General features: G+C 42.9%; 1 protein-coding gene across 1 annotated transcript in view; it reads right to left on the minus strand.

The window, feature by feature from the left end:
- Positions 1-22,057, minus strand: part of sdc3 (syndecan 3) — a 41,265-nt gene that overhangs the window by 10,836 nt on the left and 8,372 nt on the right. The gene's annotated exons all lie outside the window — the stretch shown is intronic.

Raw genomic sequence — 22,057 nt, forward strand, 5'->3', positions numbered from 1 at the left:
TTGTCATTTCATGTGAAAGAGAAACCACTTTTGCAGATTACACACACACACACACACACACACACACACACACACACACACACACACACACACACAGAGTTGTCTGGTGCAGCTGCATTATGTTGGACAGGGGAACATCTGTCTGTCTGTGGCTCTATGGAGGAGCATAGTTAATGAGTTGATCTAAAGCTGGGATTTTGGCAGTGGAACATCAAAGCTTTTAAGGAGAGAAGAAGGGGGTGGGCGGGTGGTGGTGGTGGTTTCCATTTTGTCTCTGCTTATGTGTCAATTGCAAGTGATGCTCGGCCCGTAAAGCAGCAAAGCAAAGGAAAGCAATTAACTTCTGAACTTTGTTCCATTACGGATTAATAGGGTAATATTTTTCAATATGAAGTGTTTGGTATTTAAAATGATAGGAAGTACTCATTTTTACACTCACAAAGCAAACGTGATATCTTTAAATTGCTTGTTTTGTCTGAGCGGCAGTCCAAATACGACAGTTTGAAAATTACTCAGAACGGAGGCCAGCAGCAGCAGGCACATTTCAAGCAACCAGAGCAGGAAAATGACACCAATGCTTCCTGCCTGCTGTGACACAGAGCTGGCAGAAGCATCTGACCGATTAAAAATCACGAAAGTTTCTAAAGTTTATTCCTACAGAGTCGTGAATGTCTGCACCAAATTTTAATGGAAATCAATCAGACACTATTGAGATACGTCAGCAGTCTAAAACCCAAAAATCTATTCAGTCTACAAAAATGTAAAACGGGAGACAACGTTTAGTTTGATGAATGGCCTGCGAGGATCACAACTGTCCGCAGATCACTTATCGCCATCTCAAAATAATTATGTGGCTCGGAGGTGAAAAATATCACCACCTCTTCTGAGTTTTACAGCAGCACCCTGAAGGCCCCAATCCACCCCCCCCCACCCCCCCCCCCCCCCCCCACACACACACACCCTATGCTCATAACTGTCTTGCGGATCATTTCACAGCATCCTCCCTTCTCATCACTCCAGCTTAATCCAAGCCTCCTCCACGCCAGCCCGCGAGGAGGAAGCACAAGCACGCCGACCCCCACCGGGGTCAGGTAGGGGAGATTAGTGAGGGATCATTCAGGGGTTGAATCTCTGACGTGAACGACCTCAGCCTCCATTCACTTTGAGGCTGATCCCTCCTCCTCTCCTCCCTTTCTCTCAACCTGAATCCCACATCCGTGCGATGTTTAAACGCACACTTTAGCACTCAGAGATTTTTCCCATCACACAGGGTCAACTAATGCTGCTATCGAGTGCATGCACTTAAGAGATGCCGCACGCGCTGCAGTGCAAAGATAGATTCAACCTACAGAGGTGTTTATGCACAGTCAGGAACGTCCAGTCAAATATTTACAGACCGCCTTTCTGTACTGACTTTTATTCACATGCTAAATATTTTACCTGTTTTTTTCAATGATTAAATAGATGGATCGTTCACATCGAAGCCGAGTCCCTTTCGTTTTGACAAAAACTGTTTTTATGCTAAATATCTTAAAGCGTTTACTTAAAACCATCTTCCAACGATTTAAACACGTACTGCATTGTGTGTGTTTGTTAAAAGATGTAATTCTCTGTAACGGAGATTCTGCTACTTGGGGGCAGCTGAACAAGAGGCCAATGCAACCGAGATTTTATCTGCTTCTCAAGTCGATGTGTTCACACGGCTGGCAAACATTTGCTTATTTGCATATCAAGCAGGCGTAAAGGACCATTAGCATGAGGAGTTGTGCTTCTGGCTATGATGAAGTCCAATAAAGACTCTGCTTACAGCTTTGTAAATTTAATTATTTGGATCTTTAACTGCCAAATGCTCCAATCAGTCACTACCACGGTTTTACAGCATTTTGGATTTTTAGTAGAGCCTGAACAATATACCATTTAAGAACCGATAGTGATATTAGATGATTTTAAAATCTAATATTTTACTATATCGGCTGATATTTTTTTTCCTGTCAGACACATGAAACATAAACAGATCCTCCCAACATTTGCTATGTGCTGATCGGCAAATAGCTAATATCGGCTGATGATATCAGCCCGCCAATATATTAGTCGGGCTCTAATTTTTAAGATTCATCTGAGTTTTGTTTCTGTTTTTTGCTGAAAACAGCTGCAGTGCCGTGTGAAAATGAAACTGATGAGAGCAGCTATGTGAGTGAATTAAAACAGCAAAATTAACGCGAAATGACATCCTGTTCTCACTCCCAGCTGGTGGCAGCAGAGCCTGGTTCTGCCAGAGGTTTCTTCCTGTTAAAAGGGAGTTTTTCCTCTCCACTGTCACCAAGTACTAGCTCATAGTTGGCCATATGGATGTTGTGGTTTTCGCCCCATCATTGTAGCATCTTTAACTTACAAACTTACAAAATGAAAGTAAAATGAAATCTTGCTCCTAATGCAGATTTTGTAGGTTTCAGTTGCTCCCCACATTGGAATTCAGAGCCAAAGGGGCATCTGTGTATCTCGGGAAATACACAAATAAGGAAGCAGCCTATCCCTTGTGTTAAAATATGATGAAAAGATGCTTTCTGGGGGATCAATATTGGACGAGTTGGGAGTGGGAAAGTGTTGAATGAATGTAAAAATGGCAATATTTACACTACAACCTTTACACTACTTTTTTATTATAGCACACAAACACAAATCAGGCCCAATTTTGAGGTCTGGCATCTTTCCCAAAGCCCTGGATGCGCTGAGGGTCAACCCACCAAATTTCAGATAAGTGGATGATCTGCTCTCAGCGCAAAACCAGAGCAGACCAGAAACGCTGATGTATACTGATGTTATACTGTAGAGTCAATCAGTGCATTGCTGGCATAAAAAAAGATCATAAATGTGCTTAAGAGGATGTTTTCTTAAATACTTCAGAACTGTTGCTACGCTTATTGGAGTAACAGAGCGTAAAGCTTTTTAACGCTTCCTCCAACGTGTATACGTCGTGTATATTTTGAGCCCAGACCGAGCTCAGTAGCAAACAGTAAGTAGTGCAATAATCCAATGACTAAAAAGGGTTTCGTTTTTGCTCCGGGTATTGGAAAACAGTCAGTCTTCTGCTGAAAATCTGACCAAAGCAAACTTATCTCTTCAGCAATCTTAAGCCCATCCCCAGGGCCTGCAGAGCTGTTTTTCTTTCCCTTTTTTTTGCCAGCCAGTGTGATGCTAATTGTGCACACACAGAGGAGCACAGGCTCCTCCCCGGCTCCAGACAGAGGAAACCTGATGCCTTTAAAAGCCAATAAAAGCATAATGGAATCTAGAGACCCGAGTATCTCAGTCCATCACATCACAGCATGAGGTGGAGCTGAAACGCTATATGTACCTCCTGAAGATAAAATTGACTTAAAGCTGTTTGGAGGCCGGACACAATGAGGAGATTGGTCTGAGAAGTGTGTGTGTGTGTGTGTGTGTGTGTGTGAAGGCCTGGAGATGTCAAACCCGGACAGTACTGAAAATACCAAAAAAAGACACACCAGTGTGAGCAGGGTGCAAATGTGTCTTTCTCGTATCTGTGTGTGTGCTATATTCCAAGGATCACTTTTACAATGAAGGCCGTTGCTATGGGCAACCTTTGCCTTTCACAGAAATTCCTATCTCCCAGTGAGAAGCTACCAGACACACACACACACGTATGAGAGCTCTAACTACATAAGCAAAGGTGTTATGTAACGTCAAAAAAACAACCTTATAAAAAAGAAGCCCCACCATCAGTCTCCTCCTCAGGCCCTCCCCCTCTATCGGTTCCCCCCTTTCTGCCTCCCTTCACCTCCCCCTGAATCCACAAACTCCGTGCCAGTGTCTCCCTGTCCTCGCCCCACTTTCCTTTCATCTTAAACTCCATTCCTTATCTCGAGGCTAGCCCCCTAAATTCAGCATGACTGCCAAATAACAAACACACACACAGATACCTAAATAAACACACCCCGCCCCTGAGGGCGGCACCAGAGCCCACCCCAGGGGCCCCATTTACAGGTCCACACATACACACACACACACACGCGCAATCAACAACCTCCAGGACTCTAGAGTACAGCTGTGGAGCCCCTGTTTGTTTAGTTGTGCATCATCTACATTTATCCCAACATTTAGGAGCAATATAAAATCCACCTCGGTGCCTCGACATGCTTAAATTGTGAGTCAATATGTGCGAATTCACAGCGTGGCGGGCAGCCGTGCGTCACTGCATGTAATTACACTGAGTGTGCGTCTGGACCAGTGTAATCACAGGTTTTGTCTGTGGTGTGGTGCGCACGTACATGCAGACATAAATGCTCCTCGGACCTTTAGTGTGGGTGTGTGTTTTTTACAGGATTTTTTTTTTTTTTGGAAGAGGGGGGCAGCTCTGCATTTCGCCTGTGTTTCGGGGGAGCTATAAACAGCTGTACTTTCAGCCTGCACCACATAGCTAACCAACCACAGCGAGACGCAACGAGCTCCCCATCCACCGCACGCATAACCTAAGGCCAAAATCATCTGTGTGCCCTTAATTTCCCTCCACCGCTGCATTTTGTTCCCAGTCGTTATAAAAGGAAACTGTAAGATGACAGCTATATTTTCAGCTGGATCTGCGGGGTGAATGCAATCCTGGTTTTTGGCAATGCACAAAGCAATGGCATTATGAGCCATGCGGTGCCAGCTGGAGTCATTTTTAAAACAATCTCGTCAGGAATATATCATTTTATACATATATATATGTGTGTGTGTATATATATATATATATATATATATATATATATATATATATATATATATATATATATATATATATATATATGTGTGTGTATATATATATATATATATATATATATATGCACTCATGTAAAAAAGAACAGGAGAAAAAAATGACATTAAGGGGCTGTAAAATCATGTTTTCACAAGGCCAACCCTACTGCGTCCTTTGAGGGGTGTTGCAACATTTGCAGTTAGTCAGGCAGAAACATGATCTGAAGCCGGCATCAGGTTTAGCACCATAAATGTGATCCTATAGCTTGTCTATGCATGTGTGCACAGCTACAGAGTCTGGATTTTATGCCTAAGCCAACAATACTGTGGTTTCACAAATATTAATACAGAAAATCCACAGGAGCTAATCTGCTCCACTTTTTTTAATTTAGGTATGGAGTAAAGTATTAAAGCAGCAGCCAGTAGGTACCAGAATTAGATCAGGAGAAAAAGACCAGGTGTGTGTGTGTGTGTGCGCATTTTCACTGTAGGAACAATGGGTCTGTAGCTCTCAGCTAATTCTAAGATTCAGGAAGTCAGATAACAATGGGAGGCAGAGGTGGTCCTGCACATAAATCAATTAACACACACAAACATCCAGTAGATTTTCTGCCAGATGTGCATGACCCAAAGATGATTTTGTGGTTGTTGTTTTTTTCCCCCCGACTGGTGGAGATCAGTTCAGCTTGGAGATACCCTTCAGGCTAGCTCTGCAGATAGAAAGCTTCATTGTGATCGACTTCAAATGCATTCCTCAGTAACCCGAGAGGCTGCTGCTGCTGCACAATGCCTCGCACAAACACGCGCGCATCCACACGAACATTTTAAGCTACTGATACAACACACACAGCCCTGCTCTGCTTTGGAGAAATAATCGTTAATTGTGCCTTTTAATATGTGAGATTTTATCGGAGCGAATGTTCCCGACTGCTGCAGCATCTCTGAGCTCTCAAACTGTGAAAAATAATTTGAATACTCCCTCTGCTTTCTGGCACCAACTCAGTCCCACAGACTCGATCTGTCCCTCTATTTACTGCATCCATGGTGCGGAAGAAGAAGAGGGCTGAAATACAATGGATGCTACAGGCTGGTCAGATTTGGTCCTCCCCCCTCCACACACTGTTCATTTAGGATTAAGCGAACCTTCCAAAGGGAACTCATCCATCGAAATTTTGTTCAGGATTCAAATACTGTGCTAATGTGACAGACAGCACAGGAAGCTTTAGGTGGTAGCCTTGGCTTGACCTTTGCTAAAGTTTGAGTCACTGAACTGAAACTCTCATCTGCATTTGTTTGTCTGCATTTCAGCTGAAATATCTGACTAATAATGTGTGCAGAGTTGAGGAAGTGTGCACCACAGTTTGTGCTTTAGTTTCATTGAGTGAAATTACAGTTTCTTAATTGTCTGCTACTTAGTATTTGAAGGTATCCATGTATGTTCATTACATTCATAGAGTTTAGTGATACATCTGGCTTCCTAGCATTAGCTGATAGCTGATGACACAAATGACTTTCCGCCGTCATGCTCAAATGCAGTTACTTGTGGCTAAGAAAAAAGAAGAGAAGCAAAAACACTAATGTTAATGTTAGTAAAGGTTTTTGCCCATAAATGTCAATAGATTCTGTTTTTCTACCCCTCCCAATTCAAGTCCATAATCTTAGCTACAGTGTAGGACAAACATGTTTTAGTTAGCCAAAATAGATCAAAACATTCAATTTAGACTGTAACCCAAAACGTAAGCGGTCAGCCGATGTGTTTCTATGACTGTTTGGATTGGCTCTATATCTGCCCTATCTGAGTTTTTTCCTATTTGGGGGAAAGTGCAGTAAGAAAAGTTATTTACTCTGAAAGAGGTTGTAAAACTTTGTAAAAAGAGTCAGGTGAGTAAGTCAGCCTCTGTTAGCTGTTGCTAGCCTCTGTTAGCTCCTGTTAGCTTCTGTTAGCCTTTGTTAGCTACTGTTCAGTGGCATTACACTTCAGTTCAGGAGATGAGTTTGAAGGTGAGGAGGAAGCGCAAGTTATTTTATTAAGATTATATATTATACATTATTTATATATATCTATATATCTATCTATATATATATATATATATCTATCTATATATATATATATATATATATATATATATAAAATCAGATACTATAATCAGAGTGTAGTAATTTTTTTATATTAAATACCTCAAATTACTTACTGTACCTTTAAAGCTTTAAATTTAATTCACAAACTACTAGGTGACATCACTGTGGCTACACCCATCTTCTATATACAGCCTATTGCTGCAGTGGGAAGTTGGAAATTCTCGAGTTCCCAGTGGAAATTGGAACACTACCTCAAGTTGGACTTTCCACTCAGAAAGTCAGAAATCCCACACCAACCCCCAACTCTGTAATTCAAGATGGCAGCAAAAGCAAGTGTGACCAGCAGTAAAACTATCGAACTTGTAATCTGAACTAAAATAAACTTGCTAAGTCGTGCTAAGCTATGAGCAAATCACTGATCAGACTCAATTCGTAAAGAAGCCACAAGTGCTTTAAAAAACAAACAAACAAAAAACAGCTGTTGTGTTGTAATCCAGGTCCAGCTTTCCATTTCTCTTACTGGTATGATGTCACTCCTAGCTTCACCATTTATTTTACTTTTTTCTTTTTCTGCCTTTATTAATTGGATAGTGTAGAAGGCGGGGAAGTGAGGAGAGACACGCATGAAATGTTTCTGGTCAGATTAGAATCCACAGCCCTGCAACAGCCTTTCAGCAGCCTTTCAGCATACGGGTCACCTGATGAACCAAGCGTGCGGCAGAGGCACCCCGAGACCTGACTTCTGAGGTAAAAGGATCGCATTACATGGGCTTGACTAACACATCCCAGTTGTAGCAGAAAATCCTGTGTTGGATGATTATGTATGTGCTTTGCTTCTAACTCTGCCCACATATCAGGATTCACTGGCAAATATGTCAGCTTACTGAAGCAAAACATGCTCTAACCTCTATTCCTCTGTGACCCTGATACTTGTTAGTGATCAGTAAATTAATACAAACTGCCAGGAAGTTCAAATTTTTTTAAAGCTTTTCTGATGCATTAGTGTTGCAACTCATCATATTTACACAGTCGGGGCGCAGTCTGAAATCACGGTGCCTTCATGTAATCATATGTTGAGTACACTGCCAAATCGTTTATGCTGATGAGATCTCTCTAACACTAGGTGGTCTAAATAAACATTCGGCTCTGTATCCCACAGCTAAGCCGCTGCCTCCACCTCCTGAGTCTGCCTCCTGTGTTAGCAATTAGCTGTATGTGAACTGTGGATGTTTGTGTTCAATAATGGCGTGCATTTCAGGCTCCACTTACAGTCGAGGTTGCTCATATTCGCACCAGAGAAGCGCCACGTTGCAAAACTGAAAGGGTGTTATTGTTTCGCTGAATGCTTTTACCTCTATGTGGGTGTCCTAACTGAACCAAAGTGCCACATGACCAACAATAATCATCTGGCAGACATTTGAGACACAGATCAGCCCTAAAATCAAGTGTAAAGTGATTTCAGTGAGCCATATTTCAACTCTCCCTGCAGTTTAATAGATAGATAGATGCAGAGCTTCGTGAAGCAGGTGCTGATTCACAGCCATGTCTGCGTCTGCTCCTCTGCAGAAGCCCGTCGGTTGGAGCTGGAGGGTCAGAGCCAAGCTGTTCACCGGCAGAAGACGAGCATCACTCTGCCTGGAAGGGGTCAGACTGCTTGGCACATGCCCTCCGGCTACATGCGTCCTTACAGGAAAAACTGCAGCCTGTTTACCGTTTGTATGATTCCACACCCATCTTTCCTTTCCGGAGTGGATCCCCGACCCTGTCAATAGTGACCTCTAATCTCTCCTCCAGCTCTTGCTTTTCTGCCTCGTCTCATTCTCCACCCTTCTCTTCCTCTTCTTCCAGCTGGGCAGGCAGCCAACCTGGACTCTTAACACACTTACAGTCAGATGTAAGAGAGATAGAGGGCAGTCTGTGCGTGTGTGTGTGTGAGAGTGTGTGTGTGAGTAGGTTACCAGGTGATGGCCTGGTTAAGACACCTGCCACCTTCAGCAGAGATTAGCACAGACGCCTCTGCACAGTCATGCTGCTCACACATTCTGTGACACCTCATAACACACACACACGCATGCACACACACACAGACAGACTCACACAGACAGGCAGACGGTCGACTGTCGAGACAGTATCTTGTATCACTGACGTCAGGTGCGCTCACACGGTCCAACACCTGCACGCCACGGCCAAGAGGGTCAAAGAAATCCTGTCTCAGTCCAGGAAGCTGATATAAAAAAGGTTAAATATACTCCCTGATTCACAGATACACAATGAGACAATGGGGCCCCTGGGCACAGGCACAGACACGATAAAGTGACCTCTTTCTCACAAGAGTACCCCTGCATGTCATTAGCAGTTGTTCTGTATATTTCTCTGTAGTATCCTGGAGGTTTTTAACTCTGAGGTTTTATTTACAGAGTCCCCGTAGGGCAAACAACGCCATAATGGGTAATGGCGTTGTTTGCTTTCTACTTGTGCTCTAGAGAGTCCGCATCGCTCTGACATCACAAGTTAAACCGAGCTGATCGCGCTGGACTCTGAGCTTGTAAATATTAAACAACAGTTACGCAGCAAACACAGCTGAAAATCTGACGTCATCTCTCGCCGTACGACAATTTAGGTCACACACGAATCTAGATCAGATTATTGCAATTATTTTATTTTTATTTTTTTACCTTCTTTGGAATAAACAGTTTTTATTTGATTCCATTCTTGCTTTAATTGATAAAGTGATAGCAGGAAATTAAACAGAAACAGAATTTTTCTCTTGCTAGAAAGTCGAACGAGGACCTCCAGGCGACATTTAAGAAGTACCTCATATTGCCGTTTTTCATCCGTGGAGAAAAATACAGCCAGCTGACGTTTATTCAGCGTGGGTACTTTTACTGAAAAGCACAAAAGAGAGAAGACTGCAGAGCGGATTGAGTCTATATCTGGGTTGTCTGGTATGAGGTATGACAATGAAAGCAACCTAAATACAACTAGAGTCTATCGCATTTTGTTTAAAGGAGGCATTATCCTTGTGCAATACAACAGCCCATGTTTGTACGACTTATTAGTACTGAGTGGCTCTATCACAATTGTTGCATCCTGAGCAGTCGCACACGTACTTCTTCATTTCCGTAAATAAAGCTTAAAATAACACTAAAGTGACACTTCCTGCCACCAAAGAAACTTTGAGAGCGCCGCTTCTGTTTTCAAACCTTTCTGTCAGCAGATCTGCATCAACGTTTCATCCCAATGTAGCAACAGAATATCTCGAAAAATGCAATTTAAAGTGCATTTTTATTCATTACTTTTATGTTAATGTCAGCCAGCACGCACAGAGGGTGAGCGCCAATTATGGCACCTTCATGCCACACTGTCATATTGTAATTACAGGTTTTCTACTTGTAAATAAATTTATGTCAGTGCACAAGTCATCCCCGATTTAGTAAACAAAGTGTAACTGACGGAAACAAGTGAATAAAACTATAATGAAACAATCGGATCAGTCTGGGTACCAATAGATGCTCCATACAAATGGGCAGTGCTACTTTTGACTGAGCTTTTGGCCCCATGACCATTGAATGCATCAATTTTGGGGTATTTACCTACAAATACTTTCTAGGTACATTAGAAAAATTGGGTTATAAGTCAGGCTTACAATGTAAGTAAATGTAAGTAATCTGTAAAGAAATGTTTAAGTAATATTAGGTAGTGCATGTATTTTACAGGACAAAAATAAATAATGCAAAATTTATTTGTAATTTTACAGAAAAACAAACATTTCCCCATCTGCTGTTGTAAGTACGCTGTGAAGTTTGTGGCTTATTATGGAGCGGTCACATAGGCCTGCTGATTTTGATGGTATTATTGTTTGTTGTAAGCTGGTAAGGGAGAACAGTCCACATCACATTTATGTTGGTAAAATAAAAGGACAGTTGAATAATAGAATATTCACCATGCATATCAACACAATGAATATTTAATACAAATGTAAAAAAAAAAATAGACTTAAAGATTAATCGACTCCATAACAGTGGAGTGCAGCGAATTTATGATGTAAGATGGCAAATATTGTTATGAGGAAATTGCACACAACTTAAAATTTCACAGATTTACTTATAGTATAATTATTTCTTTGTTTCCTGTGAAAATCTGACTGTTACCTCCTTATTCTAGCAAGCCTAACTTTAAGTATTTGTGGGTGTAAATATAATTACATTGTAATTTCAAATGAAATACCTTGAAATTCCACATTACAGGGGATTACACCTTAGTCGTAGGCGTGTTATAGTGTGTTTTTTTTTTAATATGTAGAGCATTGTTGTGGCTGTGATTGTTACTGACATGGTATCAGGATGTGATACCTGATCGTCTAAACCAGGGTAGGGGAACTGCAGGTTTTAGATATGTCCTTGATCCAACACAGCTGATTTAAGGTAAATTACATTACCTGTAATTTAGCCAAATTACAGGTAATGAACTAATCGTTTGATTCAGGTACGCTGACCCAGGCTGAGATCTAAAACCTGCAGGACACTGGCCCTTGAGGCCTGGAGTTCCCCACACCTGGTCTAAGCCATTCAGCAGATATTAGGATGATTTCTTAACTATGGTGCTAATACAAAATGTATTTACTGCTATTGCTTTAGTTTCTCCTTCAAAATAATCACCCGTTCTCAGCCCCGGAGCTTTTTTGTACTGTAAGCCAAGAGAGAGAGAGAGAAAAAAAGTAGATGATGCTTTTAAATTTAAAGTCAAATTATTATTTGGCATCAAGAGATTCTTTACAGTTACGGCTGAAGCGGGGATGGGGGGGGCACACGCAGGCAACACTTTTTTGTTTCAAAGAGGATACCCGCTAAGCAATTTTACTCTTATGAGCCGTTTAAAGAGATGGGAAGTGGCTCCCAGTGTCTCGGATAAAGTCAGACTTAATGGGGATTATTACAGAAATGTGTTCTGTTAGTCGTTAGACCAATTGAAGCTGTGAAACAAAAACAGGCTCTGACATTTATAGCTGTCAGCCTTATTTTGAATATGCGACTGTTATTTAAAGGGATCCTCTCGGTAACGATGCTGTAAGTAGCTCTGAGTGGGAAGGTGGAAACAGGAGCGCGTTTGCCAAACACATTTCTGATCTTTTTCCCGCGTGTTTGTCTCAGTTTTTCACACGCGGGTGCTCGCTGTGACCAATGAACGTGAACCATCGAGCAAAAACTATAAACACGCTCATGTCTAACAGCCAGGAAATGAGTGAAAACCTTTTCCTCTCTCCGATATTTATATTCCTTTCCGCTGATCAGATTCTTGATAGCGCTGCCGTGGCAGCCGCGCCGGCCGTATTCATTCCCCACACAAAACCTGTGGGAGGATGGCATTACACCGGCTCTAGTTTGTTATTCCAGCTTGCTTGGACCCTAAAGCTGTCTCAGCGCAGCACCAAAACCACAGCTGAAAAGCATCCAAGCACTAATATTATCTCCTTCTCCACCGAGTTGCAGGGACAAAGATGATTTACGTGAAGAAGAAAGTTGTGCATTTGCTAAATACGGTATATGGTACAGTGAGCGGCTGGGGCAGAGAGCTGCAGGGACAGAACAGGTGTACTGTGGAGGGAAATCATGAGTCTGGATCACTGAATTTAAAAGCATTTCATGCACAGACTTTCAGCATTCAGCTTCTGCATCTATCACAGAGCAAAAGACCCCGAATCAATGTATGGAGATGCTCAGTATACCTCAGTTATCATTCATTTGCTTTCATTATTAACCAAACAATTAATCCTCATTAGGTGGAAGGCTGCCTGGGGGGCTCACGTTAAATGATAAAAAATATGTAACACAATCTGGTTTTCTGCATTAATCTCACAACTTCAGCGCTAACGTCGATCACAGCAAACCCCGTGGTGCTACGCTCGTCTTGTATTTACCTCTCATCTCTTTACAGTAGTTTCTATTGTTGAGGTGTGTCATCCCTGCACAGCGTTCAGATGGTCCGCCTACGCACCAGGGATTCACAGGAAACGATGCATGCAAGTAATCCCAATTTTATGGCACGATATCAGCTTCACTGTTTGCTGTTTACTCTTCCATATTATATTACTGCCGATGGAAAAACCGCCATTAAAAATGGTTCAATTTAGAAGACACTGGGTGGGTTTTGATGTGAAATAGTCAGAAGAAACAATTTATTTGTAAGAGAGGGGCGCGCTAACCATAACCGTGGGAAAACTGCTCCATTCAGTTCCTATTATAACAGCTTGTGTTTGTTTGGCTGCACTGTAAGCTGATACACCAGTTGCTCTTCTGTTGTGTTTTTGATAAAGTACCTCTTCGGCTCTTTTTCTTTTGCTATGACATTAAACAGACTTGCTACCAACCATCAATATTAACCAGACAAAGACTGAAATCTTAGAGAATCTTTATGTTTGCGATCAGCTGATCGAGGCTAAAAGAGCAGCGGCCCTCGGAGACGGAGTGTGTGTTTAACCTTTAAAGCGTCCGACAACGCAAACAGCTGACACCGAAGCTCGCCGCAGACTGGAGTCAAAGTCACGTGACTGTGATAGTGACACATCCGCTGGGCTGAAACCTTGTAATGGACGGGGGCTGTGAGGCTGTCTCGCACTCACACATGAATCCTAACGCACAGATCCGCCGGGGTGATGGGTAAGCGGTGTGATGGGAGGAGGGGTGACACACTGTGGGATGGAGATGTATATCTGTATGTAGGACCCAGCTGTTACACTAATCTGACAATCCAACAGGATTAAAGACCATCTAAAGGCTGGCACACGCTCTGTGTGGAAATCTCCTCCATTATATATGACCTTATGAAACATGCATCTCTGAGTGTGTGTGTGTGTGTGTGTCACTGTCCTGCTGCCAGAAATGCCTTGAGACTCTGACACAACTGCTGCTCCCACACTCCACAATACACCACAGTGTACTTGTTGTTGTGTTTACGTGGGGTGTGTATTAGAAGTTTTGGGAGCCAGCGAGTGTGTGTTTGTTGGTGAGTGTATCGAGTGTATTGATGCTAGGTTGGAGAAGTGTTGTGAGTGAATGCTGCTGGATGGCTGCTGGGTCAATGGCGGCGGTTTTTTGTGGGCGCTTTATGCGAAGTGCTGGTGGAGAGAGGCAGAAGAGAAGGAGGAAGGCTGAATGCAGATTTATAAGTGTGTGTGTGTCTGTGTGTGCGATTATAGCCCAGCTCAATGGGCCCATTTCTGCAGGGCCAGTGGGAGGGCGTGGCGCCTGTGGCTGAAACTTTTCTCGTGTTTCTAAGGAACTTTTCAAAAGGGCTCAGAAATGCGGCTGCGTGTGAGAGAGAGCGCCCCGCGGACCATGATGCCTTTGTGTAGCACAGGGTGAGAGGGGGCACTCGGAGTACACACAGAAACGGTAATCAATGGTCTCTTCTCAGCCCCGAATCGAAGCGCGCACACACAAACGTAAGCCGGCAACGATGATGAGAGTCAGGTTTCTGCCAATATTCAGCGATGGGAATCACAAGGCAACATCTCTGTGTATTCGTATAATTGCAGCTTGTGTAATCAGGCTAATGACTGTCACGCAACTGTACGAAGCCCAAAGGGGCGAATGACAAGGAGAAGGAGGAAAAATCGATACATAAAAGGCAGAGAGAAATGGAGATTACTTGTGAAGAGGAAAAAAAAAAGAACAGGACTGAGGAATGATGGGATGGATGGACCCTGAAGCAGGAGGGCGGAGAACAAAGACAGGAGTGTTTTTGTCTTTGATGCAGGGCAGAAAAATCCAATCAGCCCTGTGTAATTCAATCTGGAATGGAAAGCTGCACCTTCGCGAGTGTGTGAGCAGAGGGCATGATGAGTATTATTATCATGGCCATGCCTATCGTTTTCTCTGAAACACACACACACACAGGGGGAGGTAAACAAATCGCTGTTTGCAGGGAATGGCAAGCAGGTGACCTTGCTGCTCTCTCTTGGCTCCCCCCCACTGGTTGACCGACTTTGGCGAGCAGACAGCCGGTCCCGTGCCTCGCAGCCAGTGCCTGCAGGCCAAGTGCCTGTCAGCACAGCCGGACAGGCGATTGATTCTCCGTGTATCATAAGAGCTCTCGATATCGAATACTAATTACGCAGGTTGCGATATCTGGCGGCGGAGTGAACTCGAGATAAGGAAAGAGCAGCACGTGGTCTCTGCCTTAAAGGGGCCACACACACTGAAAGCTCATGACCTAATCAGATAATTATCATGAGCTCCTGATTAGCTCTGACAAATCAGTGTCAGAAGACTTCAAGAAACAAGTAAACAGAGAAATTAAACATTTGGCTTGTCCTGATTTTTTTCAGTGAATGGATACTGTTGTCTCGGCAGATGTTTACATATATTTTCCTTCAGGTGATATATTGAATTTAGCAGATAATACATGGCAGCGGGTTAGCCCCGGGATGGACTGGTGACATGTCCAGAGAAGTACCGCACCCCACGCCCAGGCTCACCTCTGACGACAAGCTGGATAAGTGGTTAAATTAAAGAGTGGAGGATGGAAGTACAGTGTATAATCCAAAAACATTGTCTGTATAATCCCGTCAAGCTTTAAAGTCAATATTTGGTGCCGTGTACGTCAGTGCTTCTTAGTACCAGGGCACACCTAAAGGGTCATAAAATGACACAGGTTCGCACTCCCAAGGACATCCTGTTTTCAAGGTTGTATAGTTTAATATGTTACAGTTTGATTATTTTATAGGCCTGAATCTATACTTTGTGTCTTTGAGGGTTTTCGGACGTTCCAACTGCAAAGAAAAAAACTTTGGGGCATGTTTTTCTGAGCATATTTAGACATTTTAGAGATTTTCTACACTCAGCTAAAAGCAGCAAGTCAGGAGTAGGAAACCGAAATCAGACTCTTATTGACAGTTACATTAACCAGTTGAAGCCAAGAGTAAAATCCATCAATACACATATGTCTTCCTCAAGTTACTTTTACTGGATCAGCTCTGCACTGTTCTGTTAAAATCAAATAATTTGTCTGTAACATCGGTACATCTCTCAACCGCAAGATATCAGCTTTACTTTACAAGCGCGAGTTACAGATATACAAGATATACTATATAATGTAAGTGTGGCAGAGCCTGCCTCCAGGCTTCATGCTACTTTCCGTCATCAGCTTTAAAAGTGAGTCAATCACTGTAGACTTACATGATAAAACACCCAGTTCTATAGCAGAAATATACAAGCTTAGAGCCTGATCTAAAAACATTTTCATCTCTACATTTAATTTCCCCTTTTATTCAATTTTATTTTATTTATATCGCACCAAATCACAACAACAGTCGCCTCAAGGTGCTTTAAATTTTAAGTTAAAGACTGTAAAATCCTGATAATAAGACAATCCCCTATTAGCAAGGACTTGGCGACAGTGGCAACGAAAAATTCCCTTTTTAACAAGAAGAAACCTCTGGCAGAGCCAGGCTCAGGTACATGCAGCCATCTGCTATGACTTGGTTTTGGATGACATGAGATTTTTGTTTACATCAAGGCTTAAAGGTATGCTTTAATGGGTCACTTTTGATTGTGTCTGTGGTTCCTATCTGGTCATTTTTAAGGTTGGACAACATAGGGCTACATAAGGGTACTTGTAATTTTTTTAATATTTTAGTTCTGATAAATGGGTGCCCTTATTTGTGTGATGCTCTCACACACAGTCAGTATGTTTACTTTGCCAGCTAAGCTAGCTAGCTTTAGCCAATTACTTAGCTGCCACAGTTTTGTTCAAATATCATTAATTGTGGCTCCAAAAAACAAAAAACATAAAATTAGTTCTGTCAGCATTGATCTCGTTAAAATGACGTTAACGCCATAACCGCATTAACGCGACAATCGGATCGCATGGGGCTGCAGAGCGTCAATGCTTTTGCACGGTTAGCTCGTTAGCGCCACGCAGCCCCATGCACAGTGTTAGCTAACTCGCTAACGGAGATTTGCCGCATTAATGCGGTTATGCCGTTAACATCATTTTACCGAGATTAACGCTGACGGCACTACATAAAATACAACATAAAAGTTTGCTTAACCAAAACGTGAAGTCAGAGTGGCTGTGTCCTTCTTTTACATACAGTCTTTGGTCTCAACACAGAAGACAAAGTTAAGCTTTAGAAAGAAACCAGCAATTGTGTTTCCCTAAAGCCCAAACAGTAGGAAACCACTGCTGCACGGTATATATAGCAAAATTAATGCGTGCGTGCACCAGGTAGCTGTAAAGAACGTCTAACCAGGATTAACAGGCCAGATATGAGCGCAGCCTTTAATGTTATTCAGGTAGGGAAGATTCATTGCCAACCAGACAGTGTTATCTCCCTTCAGCCTCTGTTGAATCAAATATCATCACAAGCTCCAAGTGAGAGCATGCTCATTCATTTCTGACTGTTCTTTACAGCTAAAGATAGCTTTATCTCTCAGTGGGCAACATTACTCACTGACTAATTAATTAAGAGGTGTATTTAAGTAACTAATAGCTTGAGAATGATTGTCTAACGCACAGATTAGCTACACACTGCTTAGTATAACAATTGGTGATCAGTAACCGCCTGGTACTGTGGGCTCCGACTTAATTAAAGTGTGATTGTGGAGTCTGAAAGTAACGAGGTGGTCAGCATCCGTGTACACTAGCGGAGATGTGTTAGTGGAGGACAGGGAAATGTATGGGTTATGATACCATCTTGCTCTTATAGCCCTCCTGTCTCTCGTCTCTGTGTAATCCTGTCCAGGTTGTTCTTTCCATTCAATCTGTATCAGCCGCTATAAGCTCTTTACAGGCGTGTGTTAACCACCAGGCTACCCCTGTCTCTCTCTCTCTCTGTTTCTTTACAACTAGCACGGCTCCAATCCACCCCAACTATCTCCCTTTCAATTTCTCATTTTTCTCCCTCGTCAGCGCCTCTGCTCTTTCATCATTTCACTCTACATAAAGTCAGTCCCTCCCCATTCTTCCTCTATTTTCTGATGAGCTCCTCTTACCACTTTTACATATTAACAAATTCGATTCTCTGCCTGGTGACCCCCGTCACCCCCCCAGCCTCACCACATCAGCTGCGTTTTGTTCTCCAGTCTGCTTCTGGCTTGCACTTTGGCCAGCACAAAGTCTTCTCATACAACTTTAGTCTGTGATTGCCTCTGACCTCATTCCCCTTTCATTTTCTTCAAATCGTCTCTCCCTCCACCTCTGCACCACACCTAATCACGTCTGTCGCCACACCTTGGTGCCTTGTTCAGTTTTTGGGAGACTACGCAACCACCAATATTTGTCTCTCCGTGTAGGTGGCCCTGAGACAGATTGGCGACCTGTCCGGGGTCTCCCGTGAGACCCTAAATTGGATAAGCATAAAAAAATGGATGGATGAATTATTTCCAAGTGCGCTGAGCCATGTTTCATGTCGCAATTAGTGTTTTGTTTGGCACAAATGTATTTCTTCCTCTTGTTTTTCTACCTTGTCAATCATCTTACATCTGTATTTTTATAGAGCAAACCATCCCAATCTCTCTCTCATCTCCAAAATCCTGTGAATTGATTTTTATGCGAGGGACTTGGGAAAGATTTCCTGCAATAATCCGGAGGATGCAGCATTGTAGCGACAACAATGAGCAAATTAGCAAATGTTAGCTCAGAAACGGTGTCCACTAATCACTAACATCCACAAACAACTGGCTCCGAGGGTAATATTAGCCACCACTAGCTATCCTGCTAATGAAGACAGATTTCTGTCTGTCTAATGTAGCCAAATGGATATCTCGAGTGGATCTTATTCATCCAAACTGCCTGTGATAGTTAATCTGCTCAATTAGCTTGCTGTTTTCAATTTACTTCATTATCTAACATTACAATTCAACCACAGTCAGATCAAAGACAGTAAACTACAGTCTGCAAGATGGATGTTGCCAGTGTGACCGCACCCACTGGTTAGTGAAGCCTCGAGCTCTTGGACGTTGCCATTTTGGTGTTTTGAGACTGGATGTGACGGGCGAGGGGTGGATCTTCCTGTAAAAACCACACGCTTACTGGCATTTTTTCCCTACAGACTTTTACACAACTGGGAGTCTTTGTGTAACCAACAAAGCCAGTACGAAAGATGGACATAGCTTTCAGGTCTGAAAAGTGATGGCTGGAAGTCACTTTGGAAAGTGGCTGGCAAGTGTTTGTAGGCCATTTGGTGTCTTCTGTGCAGGTAAACAGAACAATCGCAATGTCGGGGAATATGCATTGGTCACCGCATGCTCATGAACCAGTCTCTAGGCCTGTGTGACTGGGCCGATACTCACCTGACCCTACAGTGCCACCATGATTACACCACATCCAACATGGGGGATAAGACAAAAACGACCATGTGTCTGCGAAACCTCAGAAGTTTTAGGGGCTCAGTCACTCATTTCAGGTCATATTGGATAAAAGAAGTTATAAATCTTGGTAACACTGTATTCCAGAAGTGAGGATTAACTAGTGAATGCTCATTGGCTAATCACCTGGGATTGACATGTTGTTAGCCAATCAGTGTGCGGTCTCTCTCATCACATCCATGTTCAAAACACCAAAGATGCTGAGGATGAAAATGTTCACCCCGAGGCATCAAAAAACAGTGGATGACATCACACTAGCTAGGTACATCTTTGATGGTGTCTACGGTAACCACGGAGGTCATTTTTAGCCACAAATGTAACACTGCTGGTTGCCGACTGCAGTTCAGTTAATGGTTAAATTATGCAGAGAAACAATAACACATGTTGTTTGTATGCTAACCAAAGAACCTTTAAATTTGAACCAAAGTAAATAAAGGAACAGCTCACAGCAGAAGCTGACTGGGCTCATTTTAAAATGTCAACCAGGGAAAAAGGAAGAAATCATCGCCGTGAAGACGAAACGCCTCTCCTCTATAAATACCTCCTCTCTCTCGTCCTCATGCTGGGTATAATGTTTCAGTGTTGTGCGACCTGTCGCTCTGTCTATTGTATCTACCTCCGTCATGTCGTGTCCTGTCACACAGACACCGCGCTCGATCGGACAAGGGAAACAATTATCATGTCATACACACGGCTAAATAAACAATACACTCAGACGTGTTCGTGCGCACAATCCTGGTGTCAGTCAGCCTTTCAGACCCGAGTCTCTGCCGGCTGAGATTAGGGCTAATCCACAACTGTTGGAATGAAAGATTAAGAATGAATCACCTGCTGCAGGAAAACCAAGTGTGTGTATGAGTGTGTGCACCTGCATGTGGAAGGGTTTATAAGACAGGCCCTCTGGGGAAAGAAGCCTGCTGCAATCACCAAGCAATATTACACAACCTCTATCCTCCTCCACACACACACACACACACACACACACACACAGCTCATTAGCTTCAGTGGCTCGCTCAAAATGCAAACGCCTTTGAAAGAGCCCTTTAAAGAACCAGGGTTCAAAGGTTTACTTCAGAAGGTCCATGCACACAAACAGAAACACTCTCTCTCTCGCTCTCTCTCTCTCACACACACACACACACACACACACACACACACACAGCACGTTTCAGTGTCCGTATTTAATTGGATCGATGTTCTTCCCTCATGGCCTGCTGATAATTGAGGGGACGCGAGTAACATGTGGGAAGCCTTTTGTTACTAACTTCCTATTTATAAAGACAGGAAGAATAGACGAGGAGCTCTGCAGCGATGGAGGAGAAGGAGCAGGAAGGCTGGTGGGTGGAGGGTGTAAAGATGGATGGATAGAGAGAGAGAAGAAAAACGTTGCAGCAATGAGCTCCTGACCTCGTTCGCTCCTCTGTCGGGACGTTGGGCTAAATAATTCAAACACACACACACAGAGTCACATGCCTTTAGCACACAGTATTTCTCGTCGGCATGAGCGGCCTCCCCGTGCTCCGTCATCGCCTCCTCTGCCTCCATATTCACATGTAAACACATAAATGCATCACTCAGGAAGCTCGAAGAGCAGATCTATAAATGCTCTCTCACTGTAGCCGTGCTGCTATCCCAAGGCCACAAACACACTTACAGGTCGTGCATTTCCATATGCAAACAGGCGGATCCTTGATGAATCGCATAGTGCCAAAAAAAAGGGAAAAGAAATTGATATTTTTAGCTTAAAACTGATGAACTGCCTTTATTCTTAAAGGAAATGGAGACTGAAAGAAATAAGAAGAAAAAGAAGAGGAAAAATCTGCGAAAGAGACGTGTGTACGAACCCACGTGTGTTTTCATGTACTTTTCTCATCCAAGTGCCGATCTGAGCCCATTCTGACACCGCTTAAGACATGAAAGCCATTAGACAGGGGAAAAAAACTTCCACAAACTAGAATCCATTTAAACTTTCATGCATGTAAAATCCCTCGTGTTTCAATTCGATCTGACGTCGTTCCCGTTTTTCTTGATCTTTATCTCCTCCTGTGAAACCTTAAAGATGTTCCCCTGAGAACACACCCTCTCTGTTTTACTCCTACATCTCCATTTGTGTGGTACTCCACCGCTATTCAGTACAAATAACCTTACACGGTTTTGACTGCCTATAGTGGCTATTTTGAAACAGAGGAAGAGGGGTAGTATTTCCAGTCAGGGCAAGTCAAACATCGGGCCTCTGCAAACAAGATGCAAACAAAGAAACAGAGCATGGAGGGAAGAAGAGTTTGGGATTCAGCGGTAGTTAAGCTGAGCAAAAGCTACAGCCTCCTTTGTTGTTTTAACTTCATTATAGTTTATTTTTACGGGCGAATCAATACATCTATCAAATGTCTGTGGAAGACAACGTCTTCCCAGAATGCAAAGTGACTTTTTGTCTCACTAAACCTCCCAAAGAAATTGTATTTGCACAGATATGCACTCCCTGGGAACTTTATTAGCAACTAGTAATAAACTGGACCTCGTTTTCCCTTCAGACGTGCATTATTTCTTCATTGCACTGATTCATCAAGGTGCTGGAAACACATGATCATCAACATCACACAAATTGGTCAGTTGCACATCCATCACCACATGCCAAAGATGCTGACTGGATTGAGATCTGCTAACTGTGGAGGCCATTTGAATGCAGTTAACTCATTGTCGAGTTCAAGAAACAAGACTGAGGTGATTTAAGCTTTGTGGCCTGGTGCGTTATCCTACAGGAAGCAGACATCAGACGATGGATACACTGTGGCCATAAAGACTCGCTATCAATACAGACACAGCAGAGAGATGACAGGAAATAATGGACAACAGAA

The sequence above is a fragment of the Perissodus microlepis genome, chromosome 22 (assembly GCF_051167445.1).
Source record: "Perissodus microlepis isolate ML-2025 ecotype Zambia chromosome 22, ASM5116744v1, whole genome shotgun sequence".
Taxonomy (NCBI): Eukaryota; Metazoa; Chordata; class Actinopteri; order Cichliformes; family Cichlidae; genus Perissodus; species Perissodus microlepis.